This window comes from Homalodisca vitripennis, unplaced genomic scaffold, assembly GCF_021130785.1.
Source record: "Homalodisca vitripennis isolate AUS2020 unplaced genomic scaffold, UT_GWSS_2.1 ScUCBcl_9410;HRSCAF=17893, whole genome shotgun sequence".
In the NCBI taxonomy this organism is placed as follows: domain Eukaryota; kingdom Metazoa; phylum Arthropoda; class Insecta; order Hemiptera; family Cicadellidae; genus Homalodisca; species Homalodisca vitripennis.
In genome coordinates this window covers 1-11,558 of record NW_025785518.1, presented here as the reverse complement: position 1 = coordinate 11,558, position 11,558 = coordinate 1, and the positions used below count along the sequence as shown (strand labels likewise).

The following is an 11,558-nucleotide window of genomic DNA, read 5'->3' as shown; positions in this document are numbered from 1 at the left end:
TGAATGGTTCTTATTATATCCAGATGAATTACAAAATTTAAACATTTCCGGTGGTCTTTTCAGAATCATGTATCAGATGTATCAAGATTTTAAGAAAGTTTACTACAAAAATATGGAAATGTATTACAATCCTAAAGAATTTTTAGCGAATAGACCTATTTATGTACATTGATACAACAAAGAGTTTGACAAATATTTCTGGTTCTCAAGAACGATATAATTATCAATATGGATTTTCAAAATGCTGTTACAAACTCGATTTGTTATGTGGTTGTGGTTTCTGAGAAATTTTTAGCCTATGATGTGATTAAGAACGATATTAGAGAAATTCAGTAGTTAATGATGTTCATATTGTTCTCTTTCATTCCTTCTAAAACTTTAAAAATATACTCTTTCGCTGATGAAAAATCTCGATTTCTTCCGGAATAATCTTTTATAATCATAAACAAAATATCCTAAATAGTTGTACAATAGAATGAAATTATTTCTTTTTATCTCGGTAGTTGAAATATAAACATAAACATTTGCGCTGAAAAATTTATATCTCGGCAGACTTAGTTCCATAGCTTCCATTTATTCTTTTTGTAAAATGGAAGAGTATAATGCCAACTGTTACAAGTGTTATAATAGAGGAGAAATTATTGATAAAAGATTAGTTTTGTAGAGATTGTAATTTAATTTTGTACGAAAGACCTAAGCCTAAGAAATTTCGAAATAAATTAACATATTTGAATAATCTGCTTATGAAATTACAATACGGAGACAAGAAGCAAACAAAATTTGTTACAGAATTTAGAAAAAAGAACAAAAATTTTTACTTATCTCTTGGAACCGTTGACAAAATTATTTTCCTTTTCAAAGAATACATTAGGTTTGTAGGTTTAAAATACACACGTTTATTATGAGAAGATTTTACCTATAATCTTTCACTATTTAGACATTGAATTTGACTACGATTTTTAAACCTGAAATCTTTGATGATTTTATAGTACATTTGGAGAAAGTAAATGAAGAACCTCGTGAAAAGAATGCGGTTTTACTCACATTCTCCCCGACTTCTCGAGTGATTGTTAGCAAATTTCATTATTTCCGTTTATAGATTTTTTATTAAGATTTCTGGATTTTTTCATTAAAACAGCTTAATAAATGTAGAAGCAAACATTGAACAGTAAAACAGCTAAAGATTCGGTTATTTAACATTCGTGATTTCTCAGATTTGTTTATGGTTCAATGGACAGTATTTTACATTCGTGGTTTCCTGTTAGATTTCTTAGATTTTTTTATTGTTCAATGGACAGTATTTTACATTGATTTTCTGACTGTCCCAAAAGTGGTCTAGGAACCCCTTTACTGTTTGATTTTACAGATTCGTTTTATTGTCATTTAAACAGTATTTTTCCGTTGGTTTTCTGTTTACTCCAAAAGTGGTCTAGAACCGCCATATTCATATCTACTTATATATATATATATATATACAGGGTGTATATTATGTCTGGAAACACCCAAATATATCCTTTAATAATTTAAATATAAATTTGAAACCTCTTACAATCGTGATAGAGATTGGGCATCTACTTTTTGGAACAATGTTTTGTTATGTCACACCAACGGGGGACGTCCTGCCGAGGGTATCGTGAATATTCTTAATGGAAGCCTATACCTTGTGATACATAATTTTAAAGGTAATAGCTTACTGATTTGAATGCCACAAACTGCATCTCAAGGGAATTATTCTATCAGAAAATAGAGCATTTTTAGTATTGAAAATTTACTGATGTTCAACAATGTAATTTTAACATGGTTCTTGCCACAAAATGTGTTACACTAATTTTTTAGCATTTTTTTAAATGTTCAATTAAATAAAACAAAAATTTCATTTTAAGCTGGTTCTATTAGCACAAATTTGCCACTTTTTATTACAGTAACAATTATGGAAATACTTATGTTATTGATTTCTTATATACAAATAAAAAATAATGTATGCTGTTAGAAAAAGTCTTACAACAAACGTTTTACCTGCATTTGGTGTCAAAGCAATTGTTCGAACTGTGTTCCTTCTACGGTTTGACAATGAGCCAATCTTGTGTAAAATGATTCGACAGAGTTGCCTAACATTTCTTCCAGTTATCAAAGCAATCTCCTCTATAATCCTGTTTCTTAGGTCTTCCAAATTATGAGGCTTTCTTCTATAAACATTGGATTTTAAATGAGCCCATAGGAAATAATCGATTGGTGACAAATCCGGAGATCTTGGAGGCCATTCGATTTCTCCTCTTCGGCCAATCCATTTATGAGGAAACCTTAAATCCAAATACTCTCTTACCTGTCTCCCATAATGGGGTGGAGCACCATCCTGCTGAAACCATACATTATCAAAGTATTCTCCTGATGCAATTTGAATAGCTGGGATTATTTCATTTTGGAGCATATTGTAGTAAAGTTCGGCATTTAAATTTTCCATTGATGAAAAAGGGTCCAACAATTTTGTTACCTAAAATTCCACACCATACGTTCAGTTTTTGTGGTTGCTGTGAATGGGACCTCAGTAATCCAATGTGGGTTTTCACTAGCCCAGTAACGGCAATTGTGCCTGTTAACATTGCCATTTAGGAAAAAAGTTGCCGTCATCAGAAAATAGTATGTTGGTCAGAAAAATCTCTATTGTCATCACATTTGCGCATCACAAGTTCACAAAACTCAACTCTTCTGTCGTAATCATCCTCACTTAACTGTTGGACTAAATGAACTTTAAATGGTTTGTATTTATTAATTTTCAATATCTTACTCACAGACATAGGGTGGCATATCATGTTGCTGTGCAGCTTTTCTGAGCGATGTATGTGGGTCTTCAATAAATGTTTGCAAAACATCTAGTGCATGTTCTTCAATCTGTTGCAGATTGTATCCTACCCGACTTTGGCCGATTACGTACACTCCCTGTCATTTCAAAACGCTCAATAGTTTTTGATATTGTTGAAACACTTATGGGATTCCTTTCTGGGAAAGTGTCATTAAACAAATTACAAACTTCCCGATAAGATCTTTGACGATCGCCATATCCTCGCATCATCAAACAGAGTAATTCGTTCCTCTTTCAGACAATTCCCATTAAAATGCCAAATAAAAACTGAACTACTGTAATTAGATAACTTGTTGACAGCAATGCTTCAGAGACACTGATTAACTCGACAGGAATGATATGACCTTTGTCCATTTTGTAATTCCCAAGCTTAGACCTGTTCTAGTGAAAGCTCCATGCTCAACAAACTGAAACCTGTAGACCAGATGATTAATAACACAATAATGTTTCTCATAGGCTAGTGACCTTTGTCTCTTTAAACCTTCCTGCTGACTGGGAAAACACCAAGTACAGATTCATAAGTAATCAGAGAAAGTGACTCATAAGTTTTATTCATTGTAATAAAAACTGGTAAATTTTGTACTAATGAAACCAGCTTAAAAATAAATTGTTTATTTTATTTTAATTGAACATTTAAAAAATGCTAAAAAATTAGTGTAACACATTTTGTGGCAAGAACCATGTTAAAATTACATTGTTGAACATCAGTAAATTTTCAATACTAAAAATGCTCTATTTTCCTGATAGAATAATTCCTTTGAGATGCGGTTTGTGGCATTCAATTCAGTAAGCTATTACCTTTAAAATTTATGTATCACAAGGTATAGGCTTCCATTAAGAATATTCACGATACCCTCGGCAAGGACGGTCCCCCGTTGGTGTGACATAACAAAACATTTGTTCCAAAAAGTAGATGCCCCAATCTCTATCACGATTGTAAGAGGTTTTCAAATTTATATTTTAAATTATTAAAGGATATATTTGGGTGTTTCCAGACATAATATACACCCTGTATATATATATATATATATATATATATATATATATATATATATATATATATATACAGGGGTGCTGAAAAGTCCCGGGACGGTCTAATAACTTTTGAACTAATTACAATATAAGAACCAAAATTACATCAAGCTTTTGCTCATATAAAACTATTATTTTATGTATTTCACCATGATATCCAGCTTATGGGGGATGTCCCGCTAGGGGTTGGTGAAAATTCTTAAATAGAAGCATAGGTCGAGTCGCACATCAAATTAAAGCTCTTTTTAATTGAAACATTTTGGCGAAAATCTGACGTAAAACAGTTTGACAGCATTACAAAATGGCGGACACTCAAAGATTATAAAATACAGAATTTTTCAAATGCAAACATTCTGGTTGTTAGAGAAAACTGAGACACTTAATCTTTTTAATTTTACTTCTTTTACTTCAAATCACTTACCAAAACAGTTATAACAAATGTTGAAAGTGTTTGCCTTCAGTTTGCTGACAATATCCCAATCGGTTGTAGAACGCTGATATCGCATTGTTTATCTGGAAATTCCTTATCAGCAGGTAATGTTATTACCTTCCTTATCTGGGAAAAGTATCATTAAACAGATGCCTTACCTCATCACATGATCTACGCAATCATTAATAAAGTTATTCCTTTCTCTCTCGGAAAGCGCCATAGCAAAATAAACTAGCACTACTGAAACTACTTGCAAAATTAGGGCTTGAAGACTTCTAAGTGACTGAGTTGATAAAACAACTGTATCTGTCAGCTGGCAATTTCATTGTTGTCTTTTTGGTATTGTTTTCTCCAGCTGATTACCTTCCAGATAAGGAAGGTAATAACCTTACCTGCTGATAAGGAATTTCCAGATAAACAATGCGATATCAGCGTTCTACAACCGATTGGGATATTGTCAGCAAACTGAAGGCAAACACTTTCAACATTTGTTATAACTGTTTTGGTAAGTGATTTGAAGTAAAAGAAGTAAAATAAAAGATTAAGTGTCTCAGTTTTCTCTAACAACCAGAATATTTGCATTTGAAAAATTCTGTATTTTATAATCTTTGAGTGTCCGCCATTTTGTAATGCGTCAACTGTTTTTACGTCAGATTTTCGCCAAAATGTTTCAATTAAAAAGAGCTTTAATTTGATGTACGACTCGACCTATGCTTCTATTTAAGAATTTTCACCAACCCCTAGCGGGACGTCCCCCATAAGCAGGATATCATGGTGGAAATACATAAAATAATAGTTTTATATGAGCAAAAGCTTGATGTAAATTTTGGTTCTTATATTGTAATTAGTTCAACAGTTATTAGACCGTCCCGGGACTTTTCAGCACCCCTGTATATATATATATATATATATAAAACGCTCCCCACTGTTTTAAATCCAATTGATCATGACTCATAATGTGACAAAAATACTGTACAGTTTAGTTTGGAAAAGTCCGATAATTTCTTAAAATTTTAATTAAAATTGATAGTTTTATCAGTAACTTTTACTTCTTCAAAATTTAGATAAAAAATCATTAAAAATAATTTTTGTCTCACATAAAATTTGATTGCAAAATATTTACAAAAGATCGAAATGAAAGATTTGTTTTAAAAATAGATTTGAAAACAATTTGTATATAGGATTGTAATAAGTGGCCTTGACATGTATTTGCATACAATTTTAATTTTGTGATACACAGCATATTTTGCTAATACATATTTTATTACAATAAATTATATATGCAAGTGAGTTCAATCTGTCAAAGACGACATGATTAACATATAAAGCTATGAAGACTCTCATAATTTAAGCTTTGAACTTTGCAGGAGAATGACGTAGACGCCATCCATCCTGGTTACGGTTTCTTGTCCGAGCGATCAGATTTTGCCCAGGCGGTGATTGACGCAGGAGAATAAGATTCATCGGCCCTTCACCTTTTGTAGTTCAACAGATGGGAGACAAAGTTGCAGCAAGAGTTGCTGCCATTGAGGCAGGTCAGTATTAAATATTAGGGAAATAATGAAATTGGTTGATACTATTGCTAAATGGAAGGAAACCATCTCATACATAACTCCTTACACCCATCTATTCAATATAAAAATTCTTTATTCCCAAAAATAATTACCATCCTTCAGTAGAATTATTCTGAAACCATATTAAAATTTAAACAAATAAAGTTTACATACCTTTCCATTGTCAATCCAACTGTTTTTATTTCAATGTCGAATAGTTTCAGAAGCTCTTTCCCATTCTCAAATCACATTGTCTAATCGATGAAAACGGAATATGTCAAAATAAATAAATTACTCTTAACACACAAAAATAAAGAATCAATTAAATACATGCACTAAAACACTTTATACAGCAAAGGAATCAATGTATAAATACAGTTTATATTATGTATGACCGGTCATGGAGATTGGCAGAAAACATACATGGTTCTTTTTGTCACTTCTGCATCTTCTAAAATATTTAGTCATTCTTTTCCTCTCAACAAATTGTAAGATATTAATGAATCTGGATATTTTATATGGATCTAATTTAATAGCATTTATCTACCGAATTGCTCCATGAAATGTACTTATTACAATGATACATCTTATATATATAAAAATCTTGAGTCACGATGTATGTTGCCAATAAACTCCAAAACGACTGAACCAATTTCAATCAAATTTCACATGTATCCGTAATTTAGTCTAACTTAGAAGATAGGATAGTTATTATCTGAATTATTCGCTTATGTCGTGAATATAAACGAATAAAATGAAGAAAAGTTTTCAAAGCGCCTGCACATTATAACCTGCAATTACGAGATAGATACGTATATTAAACAGTGAAACACTATTTGAAGGCGCTAAGTTATGATGTATAATTGTCTAAACTAAATTTTTGGTTGAACTTAAAGGTTGAGTGGTAGACCACTTTGTAATAAAATACATTATGCATGTACAATACATTTTTGACATATTTTCTTGATCGTGACATCAAGGTAAAATCTACATCGGGGTTGGATATATAATTACTTCAACCAGAAATGCTCATACGCGGGCAAAACTTACGAAAAGCGTGCGAAGCCGCGGGAAACAGCTAGTAATTATATGTATGACCAGGAGTGCCGATTGTTCCTGGCACAGACGGCCCAGTCACCACTACGGACGAGGCCATGGAATTTTGCCTCAAACAACGGTCTGCCTGTCATCTTCAAGGCTGCCTATGGAGGTGGAGGCCGAGGTATGAGAGTGGTGCGCAAAATGGAGGTAAGTTATGTAACTACCGTTACATTAATACTGGTTTCAAACATAGGAATGACATATCTCTAATCTGGTGCTGTGATCTAAATTTTCTTGAGTTAATATTTTATAATTTCTCAATCAAAGGACTTTTAAGATAACTTTTCTGTTGTGAATAAGACAAGAAAAAATGCTTTAGATCACTCTGAGGCATTTGGACTAGTTTTGGAACCATACTGAATATGAGTATATGAATTTTATACTGTACCTGTAAGTGTATGAATTAGTATGAGATTGTAATATTTTTAACTGAACTATGATTTCAAATAATTATATATTTTAAATTAAATATCACTTAAGGAAATTATGTTTTTATAAAATATACCTTCAGTCATATACTTTACTGTAATATATTCATACTGTTATCTTTGAATACGTTACAATTCCTCATTAAACAAAGTGATTCCTGTTTTTAAAGAGCTAAGATTATGTAATAAAAGGTTATGTAACTGCTAATGGTTGTACCACCCTAACAGATAAATTTACAAGAAGCTTTTTACTATTGCTGATTAATTTAACACTTGTTTATCTGTAATAATAATTGTATTACATTTAATAAACATTATTTGCTAACATTTAACAACTGTTTTATTTATGTGTTGCTTTCAACTTTGTAAAGAAAACAATTCTGTTTGGTTTCGTAAAACACCTTCTGATTAAATTGTATTTAATAATTTTGTATTCATCAAATAAACTTCAATATTCCTTATTTGTTTATATATTCTAATAACAAAGTTTTCATGTTTGAAGTATAAAACAACAAATGTGTACTCATGACACCCATGTATTGATTTCGTGTCAAGTTTTCAACCTAATGAGTTTTTATTAAATTTGACACTATTAATTTTCCTTGATTAGATTCATTTAACATGGAGTGTTGTGTTTTACCCCTCTCCTGTATGCAAGGCCTGAACAGGCTAGTTCATTTTATAGTTTATTTAAAAGTATTTATATTGTTAAGGTTGTTTAGTAAATATGTGGGATTTGTTGGTTTACAAAGAGTCATATATTCCGTTTCAGGTAGCGAATTAATGTGATCTAATAATACCATGGATGCTTGGAAGTAATATGAGCGAAAGATTAGTTTTACCTTTATAGTTTAAACTAATGAGTAATAAGAGTCAACTATGTTGTCTCAATATAATTTTTGGAGGAAAAAAGTTGATGTTCTGTTTGTATTTACCAGTTTTTACAATATAGCAAATTTCTTTTGTAATTAACCATTCAACAGGTATTTGGTAAATTGTAAGCTTTCTCTTCCAACAAGTGGTTTCAGAAACCACTCAATTAAAACTATGAATAAGTAAGGAAAATGTGTAACAGGAAGTAAAAGAGAACTTTGAAAGAGCAACATCAGAAGCAGCTGCTAGCATTCGGTAACGGAGCGATGTTCATTGAGCGCTTCATCGAGCGACCGCGTCACATTGAAGTGCAGCTCATGGGAGACAAGGCTGGCAACGTGGTGCACCTGTACGAGAGGGACTGCTCAGTCCAGCGCAGACACCAGAAGGTGGTGGAGATTGCACCTGCACCTCACCTTGACGATAAGGTACACAAACTTAGATGTTCTCTAAAACTATATTGTGTTACGAACGCTTTGTATAAAAGCCTATATACAAAACTATCTGGATGTGACTTAGTTGTAATTACTGTGATTGGGCTTTACCACACAAAAACTACTCAAAGTTTTTTTAACATTTTACTTGGCAGTATACTCTTAGTGTGCCACATAACTAAGAATAAACAAGACTGGATGATGTATCTAAATGAATACATGCTAAGTAAAATGTTAAATTGTATATATCTTTATCTTCCCGAATCTATCTTTCCGGACTTTACAACTCATGTGTTTTATCTTTAATAATTTTATGATAATTCTTTGATTTATGGAGAATCTAAAATTTTACTGTAGACATTAAACAAAAGTTAAAGAGAACATTGTACATAAATAGTTCACTATTAAATAATATGTGATTGTGATATCGAAAACATTCTCTTATAGAAAAGTAGAATAGAATACTAAACAATTTAAATGAAAATACACATAAAAACAGTATCACCTCTATTGATTATATAATTGGAAGAGAAACTCTTTGAATGATTACATAACGTTATAGAAATATATAAAATTGTTAACGATGGTTGTTAAAATAAGAATCATATTTATATCTATATTTATGTAATTCTGTAACAGTTGCATAGAGAACAAGAATTTTCGTGTGGTTTCGTAAATAATGCAATTTATTTCAACTGTAGACCCAAAAATATGTTTAAAACATTTTTAAATTAATTTTATTTTCCCTACTATTATGCAATATCTTTAAACATTTTGAAAAATTAAGTGTTTTAGGAATTATGTAAAAGATGATACTGTTTTTCATGTGTTTCTGTGTCTGGTCAGATTTCAAGACGGGTGTTCAAAATTCTGAAAAGGTACCATGTAGCATTTTAGAGCAAAATTTAAGTGTTTAGATTAGGTTAACATTTGACACTGTTAATTTATATTCAACCCAATATTTCAAATTGAAAGCCATTCAATCTATATTTTCTTCAAACTATCTAAAGAGTTTTAAAGTATTTTGATTTTTATAAAAATCGTAGACATTGATGATAATTTTTCTCTAATAACGTTTATTTTAGTAAGTTCAAACACATGGAGCAAAAAAAAGAAAACCTCAATGAAATTCTTAAAGTTCAAAAGAAAGCATTGTGAGTGATATTAAATTAAATTTATTTCGAATCTGTCAAAAGAAACTTTGGAGAGCTAAAGATTTTTACTGTCTATCATGGCTTGTACATTTATCAGACTATAATGTTTGTAAAATATAATCAAGATAACTTAATAAATTGAAAAATCCATAGTTATAATACTTGTAAAAGAAATAAAATTACTGTAAACCATCACAGGTTAAATTTGTTTGAAAAAAAAGACTAGGCATGCTGGTAACAATTTTTAAACTATATTCCTCCAAAATTAGAGTAATGAAAATAGTTTTTTTGTAAGAACTTAAGGATATTTAAATAAACTTATCTCTATACTCAATTGAGGAATTTTACCAAGCTCAGAAACATTATTTAAATATTTTATTGACATGACATGTTAGTTTGTGTTTGTAGAGACTATTCATTTTATGTATGTACAATTTATGAATAAAGAGTTTATAACTTTGTTGTTACTCTTAATATAACTTTCATACATTATTTATTTCGCTTTACTTTCTGTATGAAGGTTCGTCAATCGATGTTAACCAATGCTGTGAATCTTGCCAGACACGTCGGCTACTCTAATGCAGGAACTGTAGAGTTCTTGGCAGATAGCAGCGGAGGATTCTACTTTATAGAAGTCAATGCTCGGCTCCAAGTAGAGCACACTGTCACAGAGGAAATCACTGGGTATGTGGGAAAACTGCATTGGTTACAATCATAAACAATTTAGCTGTTCTTAGATTTAATGTAATATTTTGTTGTAGAAAATGTCAATTGGAAAATTCAGGATGTAAATATATGGGTTGTGGTTTAGTTTTTATATAATTGTTAAAAGAAAATTCTGATTGGTGACATTTATATTGCAGCAGATAAGATAGGAAACCCATAAAGTAGTAAAAATTTATGCAGAGCTACAGTCCATGTTTTATTAATTTGTGATAAGCGACTGGTATTTGATTAAAACTTGAGAACATGCATTTAAAATCATTATTACGATTTTTAATTCAAAATTCATTTTATCATTCTTCACACATTAAAATAAATTTGAATTTGAAAACCTACTACTCTTCCATCAAAGAATTTCGAAAGCCAAGATTATTACGATTTTTTCTTAAAAATTTATATAATGTCAGTATTGTCTACTTAATTATTGTACAAACACAATTTCTTTATAGATTACAATAAGGATTTTAAAAACATTAAAAGCACTATTTAAAAAACCACAAAACTATACGTTATTAATAAGTAGGTAACATAATATATTCCATTAGAGTACATTGGTAGAAAGCAAACTTGGGGAGAGAGAAATCTTTCATTGGGAATATTACTTATGTAACTAATATATTAGTCCAAGCTACGGAAAATTATTTGTATGTAATCTATTGAAGCATTATAGTGAAGTTTTTATAATTATGTTTAGAGTGGGACTTGGTGTACAAACTCAAATTCGAGTTGCTGAAGGCGATGACCCTTGGAACCAAGAGCTTGGTCTCACCCAAGAGAAGATCCCTATCAGCAAGGTTACGCAATACAGTGCCGGAGGTGACCGACGGAAGAAGATCCTGGCCAAAAAACTTCCAACCTGACGACTGGCAGGATTAGAGGGTCGGTTTCTTGTAAAGTCTGATTATATATTATTTTTCATACATCAAATTATTCCCCATACATAATAACAGATACTCATAAGAAGGTGAAT

At 31.0% G+C, this 11,558-nt stretch overlaps 1 pseudogene; it reads left to right on the top strand.

The window, feature by feature from the left end:
- The first annotated feature begins 6,964 nt into the window (after positions 1–6,964).
- LOC124374626 lies at positions 6,965–11,448 on the top strand (annotated as a pseudogene).
- Positions 11,449–11,558: the final 110 nt, after the last annotated feature.